This window comes from Apium graveolens, chromosome 2 (genome assembly GCF_009905375.1).
Source record: "Apium graveolens cultivar Ventura chromosome 2, ASM990537v1, whole genome shotgun sequence".
NCBI lineage: Eukaryota > Viridiplantae > Streptophyta > Magnoliopsida > Apiales > Apiaceae > Apium > Apium graveolens.
In genome coordinates, this window is record NC_133648.1 from 68,592,442 (window position 1) to 68,606,112 (window position 13,671).

A 13,671-nucleotide genomic window follows, 5' to 3' on the forward strand; every position below is an offset into this window, starting at 1 on the left:
CCAATTCAGATTGTATTATTGCAGTTGGAGTTGTTGTCTTGGTGCATATTGCAGTTGTTGAAAACTAGGAAGGTTGTATTACTTTGCTGCAGACTGCTGATAAGGCTGTTGTACCGCATTCTGATTGTTGCTCCAGCTGAATTTAGGATGATTGCTGTTAATGGGATGATAAATGGCTGGAACTGATTGCTGCGACCTCTGAAAATTGCTCACGAACTGAGCTGATTCACTAGAAATAGCACACTGCTCTGTCTCATGCGCACCAACACAAAGCTCACAGACACTAGTGATCTGATTAACTCCATAATTAGCCAAAGAATCCACCTTCATCGTCAAAGCCTGAAGCTGAGCAACTATAGCTATAACTGTATCCACTTCCAGAATTCCTGCTACCTTGCCTTGAGGCATTCTCTGAGTTGATTTCTGATATTTATTAGCAGCCATCAGCTCAATCAACTCATAAGCTTCATCATAGCTTTTAGTCCATAAGGCTCAACCTGATGCTGCATCAAGCATGGGTCTAGAAGTTGCACCCAACCCATTATAATAGCAGTTAATGATCATCCAGTCAAGCATCCCATGATGAGGACACTTTCTAAGCATCTCCTTATAGCGATCACAAGCCTCACACAAAGATTCTCCTGATTGCTGAAAAATTGAGTAAGTGCGTTTCTGATTGCAGCTGTCTTCGCCATAGGGAAGAATTTAGTTAGAAACTTTTGAGCAAGATCCTCCCATTTGGTGATAGATACTGGTGGAAGAGAATGCAACCAACACTTAGCTTTATCCCTCAGTGAGAATGGAAAAAGCCTCAACTTCATAGCATCTTCAGAAACTCCATTGAACTTGAAAGTGTTGCAGATCTCGATGAAATCTATGATGTGCATGTTGAAATCTTCTATAGGAGAACCCCCAAACTGAACTGAATTCTGTATCATCTGAATCGTGCTTGACTTGATTTCAAAGGTGTTAGCCGCGATGGCTGGCCTGATAATGCTAGACTGAATATTATTGATCTTCGGCTGAGAGTAATTCATCAAAGCCTTTGGATTCGCAACTGGTTCTCCCATTTCAATAAGAGCTTCTTCTTCAACTTTCTCCTTAACAAAAACTTCTTCAACTACTTCCTCCGCTTTATCCAGTATACTCTTGTGAGATCGAGAACGCGTTAGCATACACGCTCTCTAGAGTACCTGAAACACAAAAAGTACTCAAGTAAGTAAAATATCCGAGTCGGTGAACATTAACGACCACTGATGACAAGCACATAAACTAAATATTAACACCGAGTCCCTAGCAGCGGCGCCAAAAACTTGTTAGGATGAAAACACGCACTAAATTACACGCAAGTATACGCATTCGCAAGTAATATAGAATTGTTTCTAGTTCGTTCCCATAGAGACTGGTTTAGTTTAATTTCAATTAATGCACTTATGTAACAATGGTATGGTTATTATTCAATGCTAATATGATAACAAGTTGAGATTGTTTATAACTAAGAATTAACTAACATGTAATTAACTAAGCGAATTGAGGTTGATTTACTATATGAGACAAACATGAGATTCTAACTTCATTACTACTTCATTCAATAGCCTTTCTTGCAATCAGAAACGCACTTACTCAATTTTTCAGCAATCAGGAGAATCTTTGTGTGAGGCTTGTGATCGCTATAAGGAGATGCTTAGAAAGTGTCCTCATCATGGGATGCTTGACTGGATGATCATTAACTGCTATTATAATGGGTTGGGTGCAACTTCTAGACCCATGCTTGATGCAGCATCAGGTTGAGCCTTATGGACTAAAAGCTATGATGAAGCTTATGAGTTGATTGAGCTGATGGCTGCTAATAAATATCAGAAATCAACTCAGAGAATGCCTCAAGGCAAGGTAGCAGGAATTCTGGAAGTGGATACAGTTATAGCTATAGTTGCTCAGCTTCAGGCTTTGACGATGAAGGTGGATTCTTTGGCTAATTATGGAGTTAATCAGATCACTAGTGTCTGTGAGCTTTGTGTTGGTGCGCATGAGACAGAGCAGTGTGCTATTTCTAGTGAATCAGCTCAGTTCGTGAGCAATTTTCAGAGGTCGCAGCAATCAGTTCCAGCCATTTATCATCCCATTAACAGCAATCATCCTAAATTCAGCTGGAGCAACAATCAGAATGCGGTACAACAGCCTTATCAGCAGTCTGCAGCAAAGTAATACAACCTTCCTAGTTTTCAACAACTGCAATATGCACCAAGACAACAACTCCAACTGCAACAATACAATCTGAATTGGAGGAGTTGAGGCTTATGTACAAGAGCCAAGCGGTTTCTATTAAGACCTTGGAGAATCAAATTGGGCAGATTGCCAATGCCTTGCTGAATCGATAACCCGGTACACTCACTAGTGACACTGAAGTGCCAGGAAAGAGGGAAGCTAAGGAGCATGTTAAGGCAATCACATTGAGGTCTGGGAAGGTTGCAAATCCTGAAAAACCTCAAGTTCCAGAATCTGAAGTTGTGGCTGAAGAAGATGTGCAGAAGGAAGCAGAGGTGGAACCAAGGAAGAAAGATGTTGTCAACACTCCTCCTGAGGGTAATACATGGAAAAACAGGTCTATCATCCACCTCTTTTTCCTAAGAGGTTGCAGATTCAAAAGCTGGATAAGCAATTTGATAAGTTCTTGGAAGTTTTCAAGAAACTTCATATCAACATACCTTTCGCTGAAGCTCTTGAACAAATGCCTAGTTATGCGAAGTTTATGAAAGGTATTCTCTCTCAGAAGGTGAAGCTCGATGACTTAGAGACCGTTGCTCTCACGGAGGAATACAGTGATGTGCTGCAACAGAAGTTACCTCTGAAGCTTAAAGATCCTGGGAGTTTCACTATTCCTTGCACAATCGAAAACTTGTCATTTGACAAGTGTTTATGCGATTTGGGAGGTAGAATCAATCTGATGCCTTTGTCTGTCTTCAAAAAGTTGAATTTACCTGATCCAAATCCTACTTATATGACCTTGCAGTTGGCCGATCGATCTATTACATATCCACGAGGCATTATGGAGGATGTCTTGGTCAAGGTGGATAAACTCATCTTTCCTGCTGATTTTGTAATTCTTAATTTCGAGGAGGATAAGAAGATTCCCATAATCTTGGGAAGACCATTCTTAGCTACTGGCCGAACCTTGATTGATGTGCAGAAGGGTGAGCTTACTATGTGAGTGCTGGATCAGGATGTGACGTTCAATGTTTTTAATGCCATGAAATTCCCTACTGAAAACGAGGAGTGCTTAAAAGTGGAGTTGTTCGATTCTGTGGTTACTTCAGAACTTGATCAAATGCTAAGGTTTGATGCCTTAGAGAAGGCCTTGTTGGGGAATTTAGATAGTGAAGATGATGAAGGTGATGAACAGTTGCAGTATTTAAATGCTTCTCCTTGGAAGAGAATGTTAGATATGCCTTTTGAATCTCTTGGATTGGAGGAGTTCAATAAATCTCCAAAATGCCTTAAGCCATCTATTGAGGAAGCTCCTACACTTGAGCTTAAACCATTTCCTGAACACTTAAGGTATGCTTTTTTAGGTGATGTATCTACTTTGCATGTTATTATTGCATATGACCTTTCAGGTATTGATGAGGAAAAGCTCTTACGAATTCTGAGAGAGTTCAAGTCGACAATTGGATGGACTATAACATATATCAAGGGAATCAGCCCTTCTTATTGTATGCATAAAATTCTGCTAGAGGAAGGTAGCAAGCCTACTGTTGAGCAACAAAGAAGGCTTAATCCGATCATGAAAGAAGTTTTGAAGAAAGAAATCCTCAAATGGCTAGATGCAGGGATCATCTATCCCATCTCTGATAGTTCTTGGGTGAGTCCAGTTCAGTGTGTGCCGAAGAAAGGAGGTATCACCGTTGTTGCTAATGAAAAGAATGAGCTCATTCCTACTCGAACACTCATGGGGTGGAGAGTTTGCATGGATTACAGGAAGCTGAACAAGGCCATGAGGAAGGATCACTTCCTTTTTCCATTTGTTGATCAGATGCTTGATAGGTTGGATGGGCATGATTACTACAATCTTATAGATGGCTATTCGGGTTATAATCAGATTTATATTGCTCCGGAAGATCAAGAAAAGACCACCTTCACTTGTCCGTTTGGTACTTTTGCCTTCAGAAGTGTTTCTTTTGGGTTGTGTGGTGCACCTGCCATATTTCAGAGATGCATGATGGCTATCTTCACTGACATGATTGGTCAGAATGTGGAGGTGTTCATGGATGATTTCTCTGTGTTTGGTGATTCTTTGGACGAATGCTTGTAAAATCTTGGCGCTGTTCTTAAAAGGTGTGTTGAGACCAATCTGGTTCTCAATTGGGAAGAATGTCATTTTATGGTGCGACAGGGCATTATTATTGGGCACAAGGTCTCTAGTAAAGGTCTTGAGGTAGACAAAGCCAAAGTGGGGGTTATCAAAAACCTTCCTCCACCAATTTCTGTTAAGGGAGTTCGCAACTTTCTTGGTCATACGGGTTTCTACCGGTGATTCATCAAGGACTTCTCTAAAATCTCTAAACCCTTGTGCATTCTTCTAGAGAAAGATGTCCCTTTCAAGTTTGATGATGAGTGCCTTGCTGCTTTTGAGATCTTAAAGAATAATTTAATCACGGCACCTGTCATAACTGCACCTAATTGGGATGAACCTTTTGAGATGATGTGCGATGCAAGTGACTATGAAGTTGGAGCAGTTCTTGGATAGAGAAAGAACAACATATTTCATGTGGTCTACTATGCTAGTAAGACCCTCAATGGTGCTCAACTGAACTATACTACTACTGAGAAAGAGCTATTGGCTATTGTCTACGGTTTTGAGAAGTTTCGATCTTATTTTCTTGGGACGAAGGTGACGGTTTTCACTGATTACGCTGACAGTTTTCACTGATTACGCTGCTATTCGATATCTTGTCTCAAAGAAGGACTCGAAGCCTAGACTGATTCGATGGGTTCTTTTACTTCAGGAATTTGAGTTAGAGATCAAGGACAAAAAGGGTACTGAGAATCAAGTCGCTGATTATCTCTCTCGTTTGGAAGATCCAAATGTAACTTCACAGGATAAGACATTGATAAATGAGTCTTTTCCCAATGAGCAGTTGTTTGGGGTACAAGAGGAAGAACCGTGGTTCGCAGACATTGTGAACTACCTTGTGCGTAATATCATGCCTCCAGACTTGTCTTATGCTCAAAGGAAGAAGTTTCTTCATAAGGTGAAGTGGTACATGTGGGATGAGCCATTCTTGTTTAGGCAATGAGCTGACCAAATCATCAGGAGATGTATTTCGTACAGCGAAAGGGGGGGATCTTGTGAGATTTCCATTCAACTGCGTATGGATGCCATTATGGTGGAAAAAAGACAACAACTCGTATCCTTCAGGATTTTTCTAGCCTACATTGTTTAAGGATGCGCATCAATTTTTTTTGAAGTGTGATCGCTGCCAGCGTGTGGGTAATATGTCTAAGAGGGATGATATGCCTCTTAATGTGCTTCTCGAGGTTGAAGTTTTCAATGTTTGGGGAATTGACTTCATTGGGCCATTTGTCTCATCTTGCAATAATCAGTATATCTTGTTGGCGGTTGTTTATGTTTCAAAATGGGTTGAAGTCAAGGCTTTGCAAACAAATGATACGAAGGTAGTGCTAAATTTTCTTCATAAGCAGATATTCACAAGGTTTGAGACTCTAAGAGTCATAATCAGTGATGAGGGATCGCATTTCTGCAATCACAAGTTCACTGCTATGATGCAAAGATATAATGTGAATTATCGCATTGCTACAGCCTACCATCCTCAGGCTAATGGTCAAGCTGAGGTATCTAATAGAGATATCAAGTGTATTCTAGAGAAAGTTGTATGTACATCGAGGAAGGATTGGTCTTTGAAGCTGGATGAAGTTGTTTGGGCTTATCGAACAGCATACAAGACTCCACTAGGCATGTCACCGTTTCAGTTGGTTTATGGTAAGGGATGTCATTTTCCTGTGGAGCTCGTGCACAAAGAATATTGGGCTTTGAAGAAATTGAACCTTGATATGAATGCAGCTGGTAAGAAAAGGATGCTTCAATTGAATGAACTTGACGAGTTTCGGCTTCAAGCATATGAGAATAACAAAATGTATAAGGAAAAAGTCAAGAGGTGGCATGATAAGGGTCTAGTGCTCAAATCATTTGTGCCGGGGCAACAAGTTCTGTTATTCAACTCCGTTCTCCATCTTTTTCCTGGAAAGTTGAAGTCGAGGTGGTCAGGACCGTTTATTATCAAAGTTGTGTTTCCACATGGAGCAGTAGAGATTTTCGGGAATGATTCAGGCCAAGCATTCAAGGTGAATGGACAGAGGTTGCAGCATTACTCTGAGGATACGGCAAACTGTGAGGTGGTTAGTGTCGTTTTATTGTCTACTTGATCTCGAGTTTCTACGTCAAGCTAACGACGTAAACCAAGCACTTCTTGGGAGGCAACCTAAGTTTGTTTTATATTAGTAGGTAGAGGAAGAAGAAATAAAGGAGAAAAACACAAAAAAATTAGAAAAAGAAAATTTTTCAATGTCAACTACAGTAGCACGGCGCGCCTGCACTAAGGAGCGGGGCGGCCACATTGATTTTCTAGAGACTGCGGGCGGCCGCGCTGCGCGGCGGGCCGGCCGCGCTGGATTGACAAAAGCACGATGCGGCCGCGCTAGGGTAGTACGCGGCCGCGCTGACATCCTGAAGCTGAAAAAAAATAGAAAAAACGAAAATCAAAAACAAAAATAACTTGCAACCGAATTTTCCTCCTCCACTTCCCATATTTCCCTCTCCAAATCAATTTTAATCAACCCTATTACTACCATTATTCCCATAATCAATTCCCACTTCTTTTCTATAACTAATTCTCTCCCAAATTCCTATATATACACACACTTATACACAAACTCTTCCATCACTTCTCAAATTTTCAAACACAAATCTCTCTTATACATACACCTCTTATTCAAACTTATTCACTTTCAATGGCACCTAAAAGATAACGAATCCAACTTTGCAGCAACACTATCGATTCTTCAAGTGTTGGTGGTGTGAGGCCTAGGTTTTCAACTCCGGAGGCTGAGGCGGAGTATGCGAGGCTGCTTTTGAAGCCCATAGCCAAGGAATGAAGTTTTCTGCCATCGGGGAGGGATGGTAAGTTGATGGAGATGATCGTAGAGATGGGTTGGATACTTGGATAGCTTTTTGTGAGGCCCCCGCTGCGGTACCTATGAGTGTGGTTCGCGAGTTTTACATAAATGCAAAGGCATAGAAGAACGGTTTCACTGTGGTGATGGGGTTGAATATGGACTATAGTGCTGAGGTGATTCGGAGGGTGATTAAGCAGCCCAAGAGTCAACCAGAGCAGGAGAATTGGAATGAGAAGACGGGGGATGATTTTAACTTAGATTTGATCGTTGTTACCCTGTGTGTGCCAGAGACTCACTAGAAGTTCAAGAAGGGCACGAACAAGTATGCCACTTTCCCTGCCTCGTACATGAACATGTTTACATGTCATCTTCTCACGTGCATGATGTTACTGTGGAGTTGTGGGGGATTTTTCAGGGAGATTATGTGAATCTCGGGATGGTGATTCATCAGGGTATTCTGAGGTTCTTGCGATGGAGTACTATGAGTTCTATACCCTGTACGTCTATTATGACGAAGCTGTGTGTGGCGGTTGGCGTTCATTGGCCCACACACGAGCAGCTACAGCTTCCGAGTGCCCCGATTGATAGTTCAACGCTGTTGAGTATACAAGAGTGGTATGATGGGAAGCCCGATCCTAAGGGGCTTGGTTATTCTTATGACCATCTGCCAGGTGGAAGGCCAGCTCCTCAGGCATATGCTGGTGGTACTACTCAGGCAAGTAGAGCAGCTTGGAGAGCTGAGTTGGGTGAGGCCGATCCTTCGTAGTAGCAACAATCGTAGCAGCAGCAACATCAGGAAGCACAGGGCGGTGCTGGTATGAGTTCAGCACAGTATAGGTGCTTGATGAGGAGGATGGATGCGATACATGGCATCCGTAATCGGTTTACACAGGACCTTACCCAGGCGTTGGGGACTGCATTCAGAGTCACAAGAGTTGATATCCGGTGGCCAGTATTCAGTGAGGATGCTGTGTACCCACCTCCAGACACTCCTGACACACCACCCCATATGGGTGATGACCCTGTTTCTGAGTAGGTATGCCTGATTCCTTACTATTACCTTCACTGAGGACAGTGAATATTTTAAGTTTGGGGGTAGTAGTTGAGGATTATATGTTATGTGTGAGTCGCATATAGTTTGCATATTCATGATAGTTTAGTTCATATATTTTCATATTTGCCATGTAGTTTTTTTATGATAGATTATTACATATAGTTTCATGCATTTGCATTATAACATGATCCCTTAAGTTGCTTTTACGATTGATTTGTGATATTGATGCTAGTGTAGTGATGTCGTATAGAGTGATGTTAATTTGATTTGCATGCTAGAAAAAATATATTCAATAAGTCTTATAGGTTGCTTGAGTGCTAGATCATGGTCATGGTTTGTTTGTTTGTCGAGGTTTAATCACTTGTTTATATTTAGAATTTAGGATATTCTCTTAATGATAAAATAACATGGAAATTTAAAAATTGGAAAAAAATTGGATTTCATTGCTAGTTTTTATAGCTATGTGTCAAATGGCTAGTAGCCGGCTCATTTTATATGAGTATTCTAGGGTTGAACGAGATGGAGCGGAACACACTCGTTCAGAAATTTGTATAAAAAAGAAAAAAAAGAGAAAAAAAGAAAGAAAAATGTGTTAGGCATAATTGATCACGAGTGGGCTCTTTAATACTCGAGTTATTAGGTTCTTAGGGGACTTTGTGCCTAGTGACCTAAGGCTTTCATAGTCTGGGATCCACTAACCTAACGCTCGTTACATTGGTATTATTTTATAAGTCTTTTGTGGACCTCACTCATTGCACGGTCAAATAAACATATTTGTGTTGTTTATGTGTTATGAATAAAATCATGAATCCATGTATAACTCCGATATAAGAACTGAAGTGTTGTCAGTCATTTTGAGTTTAGCTTTTTATTCTATTTATAACCTTGTGATTGCCTTGATGAGTAGTGAGTCATGATTGTTGATCTAGTTGCGAAAGTATATCTGTAAGAATTTGCACACACGCACGTTTTTAGCTTGTTAGTTCATTTGTGGGATTTGATCGACCTTTGTGCGAATAACTACATTTGTTGAGATATTTCTCATCGATTGGTTTAGGTAAGCTGAGGGGATCCTTGCATTCATATAGTTTGCATTCATGTATTTTTATTTCTTATTCTTTGAGTCTGTTTATGCTTAAGGACAAGCATCGGTTCAAGTTTGGGGGGGGTGTTAAGTGGCATTTATGTCCACTTAGAATGCTCTATAAAGGCTTGAATTGGTGTTTTGTACTCGAGTTATTTGTGTATTTGATGTGTTTTATAGTGTTTTTGCATTTCAGGCATAAATAAAAGACTCGGGAGATATAGCATTGTTTTGGTGCTAAATTGGTGTTAGGATGGTGCTCAGGAAGATTGCTCGAGGATTGCCAACTCAAACCCGCCAAGAAAACAAGAAAATAAAGTTTTTCCAAAAGGTCAGCGCGCCCGCGCTGTAATAGGGCACGACTGCGCCGAAGATGCATAATTGCAGCGCGCCCATGCTGGTGAAGCGCGCGCCCGCGCCAGATCGATTTCCAGGAATCCTATTTCTACTATAATTCTGATTTTCTAGACTTCTAATCTACATGGGCTGCTATATAATGTTAATTTAAAATCGTTTTTAATAACAAGACGTACCAGAGCTTAAGGAGAAGGCGTAAGAAGACCGTATAGCACAATTCAACCAAAGCGAAGAGGATCTAGTTTATTCTTGTGATTCTTTGTTTCAAGTTGTAATCTTGGATGCTAGTTTTCTTATTTGTGAACCTATACTCTTGTTACGTACTTGGTTTATTATTTATTCAGTATAAAGACTATGTTTATTATACCATGCTTTGATAGGAACCCATGTTGATGATGAGTCCAATTATGGGCTAATCGTTATTATGGGGTTCTAGCGGATTTACTTATGGATTTCTTTAGTTAATATATTTTGATGCTTTAGTGTGTGGTGATTGTATGATATCCTAGTATTGGTTGTGCGTATTCATCTTATAAGCATCGCGAACTTATAAGATAGCGTATTAATCTCTACCGAAGCGAAAGTGAATGTAGGGGTTTAGAACTTGCCATGCTAGCATAGGTTCATGTATTTGATATGCATGATTCGCAGGTATTTTTAACCATCTTACGTGCCCTATATAATTATTATAGATAACTTGTGCATTAAACCGTTATGTTGTCAAATTCTATAGACATATAGGGTCTCAATATAATTGGTGTCTATTCAGCTTCTATCTCTTTTATGAATATCTGATAGTAGGGTATTTGTACAACAAAAGTTAGCGTTTACTAGTTTCATGTTATTTGATTAGTACCATCAAAATTGCATGCTAAGGTTGAGAACAAATAGGCTATTGAATGAAGTAGTAATGAAGTTAGAATCCCATATTTGTGTTATATAAGTAATCAATTCCTTTTAATCTCTTAGTTAATATTCTTTATTATAATCTCTTAGTTAATCATAGTTATAAACAATCTCCATTTATTAATCGTCTTAGAATAAAATAATAACCATACCATTGCTGCATAAGTGCATTGATTGAAATTAACCTAAACCAGTCTCTGTGGGAACAAACTAGAAATAATTATATATTACTTGCGATCGCGTATACTTGCGTGAATATTAGCGTGTGTTTTCGTCCTAACACTCACATGCATGATGTCATTTCATATTACATTTGTAGCAAACAGAATTAGCTTTGCAAACCCCAAAGTGCCTTCTGCCACAAAACTTGTAATCTGACATTGTTTGACAATTGGACCTCTGCTGATTTGAATTCTGAAAATGGTTGCCCTGTCCTCCATTTCCTGATTGTGGTTTTCCGAATCCCGCATTCTTGTTACCCTGAAACTCTGGCCTTTTGTTGAAATGGCCCTGAAAATTACCTCGTCGCTGACCTCCTCCCGACGTTTCTAATTTTCTTATCTTCCCATCCCTTTTTCCCTAAGACGTGTCACTCCTACTTTCAATTACCATTGCTTTCTGAACCACTACCACATATGAAGTCAACTCAAACATGGCCACCCTATTTTGAATCCAAAATTTTAACCTTTGTTCAAACCTTCTTGCTCTCTTTTCATCTATATCAACTTGATCTGGCACAAACCTCGCCAATTCATTAAACTTGGCCTCATATTCTGTGACAGTAAGATCATCCTATGTCAGACCCAAGAACTTGATCTTCATTTGATTCTTCATATACCTCGGGAAATACTTCTTCAGGATCAGCTCTGTAAATCTTTCCCAAGACATAAATTCACCTTTTTCTACTGCTCTTTTGGATTCCCACCAACAGTTTGCCTCACCCTTCAGGAAGTAACTGGAAAATTTGGTCTTCTGTTCAACCCCTGCTCCAACTAAGTCAAAAGCCTTCTCAATCTCTTTAAGCCATGCATTGGCTTCCATGAGGTCAGCACTTCCCTTAAACTCAGGTGGTTTCACAGCTTGAAATTGCTTAAAAGTCACCGCAGGTGGTGCTGTTGGTTGCTGCTGTTGCTGTTGTGTAAGATGCAACACCTTTTGCTGCATCAGTCCCAATATATGGACAATTGCTGGATCTGTACGACTCTCGGTACGATCCTCTGCTGAGTTACTCCTCCTCTTTGATGCCATTATTCTGGTAAGAAAATATGCAACTTATATAATAATCTGTCAAGTATGGTGTCAAATATGTAGCGATCTCTTAGCATATCAAAATTCTCACGCATTATTTCTTTTCCAAAATATCATAAACTTGCTACCATATTAACATATGCGACATGATTATCACATGATCTTGCTTACTATCTCCAAGAATAATAGTATAAAGAAAAATGACAAGGAATTATCAAAATTTTCCAACTCTTGCTCAACAATCTCAAATAACCAACAAATAGTGGATAGGGTTACCACACCACCTTCCAACTTCTTTCATCACCTCTTACTATTCTCATAAACCAACAAAATAGCAAAGCGACGATACAAAAGCCTAAAGCTAATTACCAAACAAGAAACCAGACAACTTAACTACAGGTCAAACCAACACCCTAAACTTAACCTATAAGAGTTAAACTACACGCGCTTATCTTATGTGATCTTCCTATGACTTACATAAGACGGCCCTAAGCCTATTTCAGTGACCATAACCTATAGCTCTGATACCAACCTGTGACGCCCTCAAATTCGGGGTCTAGATTTGGGAGTCATTATACGATAAACAATACTAAAATAGGCACAAAGGAATAAAATAATAAATATGACCCATGCGTGCAACTGGATCGATCACAGGTTATAGTATGAAACAAGCACTAACATCAACCAAATGTTATTACAACCCATAAGTCTATTTAGTTTTACAAACTATTCAGATTTTATTACAAACCTCTAGACTAATCAAGCGTCCCAAAACAGTCTACCTGGAAAAACACACCAAACTATTTACAAGTACACAACTTCTGGTGAAACCTGGAACTTAAGCTTGCTCTGACTTAGCTGAAAGATCAGAATAATAAACAAGTATGAACATAAGAAATGCTCAGCAAGCAGTATCTAACTTATAATTAAACAATAACAATAATATCTGAGTAAAATCAGAAGCTAACATAAGCTTTAATGTTTAGGCGACATTTTTAATAAAACACAATTATGCACCATGCTGTTCCTGATGATCAGACATGAAATAACACCAGTATCCCGAAAATATAGGTATCAGTATCCCGCAACCATACCGTACCTATAGAATATCCACAAAAGGCATATATTCACCTTGAAAGATATTACACTTTCGTATAATAGCTCACGCTGGACCGGTGCCTCGGCCTCTTACGCTAACCAATAACCAATTCACAAAACAATTTTTATTAAATGAGTCGTATCAATGACATCCTTATCAATTTAACTCCCCATTTTACATGGTCCGAAGTAACCGCATCAACTGATGGAGAAATAACTAGAACAATTAGTTATTCGCTAATCTCATCTCACAGTTCCACTGGATAGAGTAATTGCAGCGAAATATAAAAACGTTTAACTATTCTGAACTTAGAATAGGGAAGATATACTTGCATGATTACGATTAAATAATCTGATATATGAAATGCTAAACTATTCTGAAATTAGAATAGTATAGAAACTTGCATAATAGAGTCCAAAATAAATATCATTTGAACGATAAGTGAAGGTAGGAATACCTGCAACTACACTACAAGAAAGTTCAGGAGTACTTGCCTGGTATGCTCGATAACTTCTCACTATAATCTTGGCTTATAACTGTTGGCTATCAACTCCGTCTAACATTTGACTACGCTCCTTGCTACTTGATTTTATAAATAAAAGGACTATCTCAATAAACTGAACCAAACTCAATCGACGTAACTATACGTCTTGACGTCTACCCGATCGTTTATAACTAATCATAGCATTTTAAAACTGTAAACAGATAGCATTCATATCACATAACATGTAA

The 13,671-nt window shown here is 39.4% G+C and overlaps 2 non-coding genes across 2 annotated transcripts; one reads left to right on the top strand and one right to left on the bottom strand.

The window, feature by feature from the left end:
- Positions 1-574: 574 nt before the first annotated feature.
- On the top strand, positions 575-680 carry LOC141709189 (small nucleolar RNA R71). The gene has a single exon (XR_012569779.1). It is a non-coding gene; the product is annotated as a small nucleolar RNA R71 (small nucleolar RNA).
- A 923-nt stretch (positions 681-1,603) lies between these two features.
- Positions 1,604-1,709, bottom strand: LOC141709190 (small nucleolar RNA R71). Its single transcript, XR_012569780.1, has one exon. It is a non-coding gene; the product is annotated as a small nucleolar RNA R71 (small nucleolar RNA).
- Positions 1,710-13,671: the final 11,962 nt, after the last annotated feature.